A 1,163-nucleotide genomic window follows, 5' to 3' on the forward strand; every position below is an offset into this window, starting at 1 on the left:
TCTCTTGGGAGATCAGAGTGACGGTCATGACCAGAGTCTCGTTGGGCTGCAGGAGACTCGCACAGAATGTGGTTTCAGCTCCAGCTTCAAGAACCGCAGGAACAGCCACCATGTACTGTCTATAGACACAGAAAGACACACACACAGTGGATACCTCGCTGGGTCTGTACTGCAGATTATTCAGCAAAACTTGATCTAATATTTAAACTAGTTTAAACACACACACACACACACAAACAATATTATCATTATTATTTTCATACAATTATTATTATTATTATTATACAAGGTAAACTTACGGTCCGGCCAACACTTGACCCACAGACATCCAGCTCAAGAAGACACACAGTGTCCATGTCCACATCTGACTCCCAGGGTGACCCATGACTGACTCGGGCAATCCTCAGTCAGCACACGTTAAATAGCCCCTGCTACAGGAACCCACCCCCTCACACAGACACCCTCCACACACACACACACAAACGCACACATACACACAATTTCCAGTAAGTAAATCTCGTAAGTAAATCATTTATAGACTTCACGTTGTTTAATATTGTGTATCAGGATGGAAATTAAATATTTTTTTGTAACAGTTTAATCACGCAGTATTCAAAGTTCAGAAAGTTTGTTTGTCATTGCAGGTATAAAAAATAAACAAAGGTTCTGTGGGACCAGGATTGAGCAACTGACAAAATCAAGAATAAAATACAATAGTTTTGTGCGATGGTGTTCATATTGTATTTTATACAGTATCTCATTGTCAGACATGCTGCTCCTGGTAGTTTGTTCTGCTCGGTTCTTCCACGGTGACAAAGCCATGATTAGAGCACTGTAGTCTCCTCTGTCAATTTAAGATGTCATTGTTACAGTAACTTGAGTTCTGCAACATCGCCCTTTACCCAGCGTGGATGTTTGATTTGGTCGCGCAAACTGCTCTTAACCTGATGAAAGGCCAAAGATTTTCCACTAAGTAAACCTTAGCGGACTGATAAAGTTCTCAAACTTTGCTGAGGGGTTACATCACAGTCAGAAATGTGCTTACTGTTTAAAATAGTTCAACCTCACAACCATTTGTATTCGCATAAGACGATATATAAATAATTATATATATAATAAAAATATGCAACCACTTTTCATGTGAGGTTTATGCAAGTAATGTA

General features: G+C 39.6%; 1 protein-coding gene and 1 long non-coding RNA gene across 2 annotated transcripts in view; both read right to left on the bottom strand.

Moving 5' to 3' along the window:
• The window catches only part of LOC111671333 (alpha-2-macroglobulin-like), a 33,063-nt gene that overhangs the window by 26,298 nt on the left and 5,602 nt on the right, over window positions 1-1,163 (bottom strand). The window lies entirely within an intron of this gene.
• Window positions 72-1,163, bottom strand: part of LOC111671349 (uncharacterized) — a 2,564-nt gene continuing 1,472 nt past the window's right edge. The window contains exons 2-3 of the long non-coding RNA XR_015438605.1: window positions 300-462; window positions 72-119 (exon numbers count right to left, since the gene is read on the bottom strand). This is a non-coding gene — a long non-coding RNA (uncharacterized LOC111671349). The remainder of the gene's footprint in view (window positions 120-299; window positions 463-1,163) is intronic.

The sequence above is a fragment of the Seriola lalandi genome, unplaced genomic scaffold, assembly GCF_002814215.2.
Source record: "Seriola lalandi dorsalis isolate HSWRI2012SDOR001 ecotype SW California unplaced genomic scaffold, Sedor1 jcf7180002054875, whole genome shotgun sequence".
Lineage (NCBI taxonomy): Eukaryota > Metazoa > Chordata > Actinopteri > Carangiformes > Carangidae > Seriola > Seriola lalandi.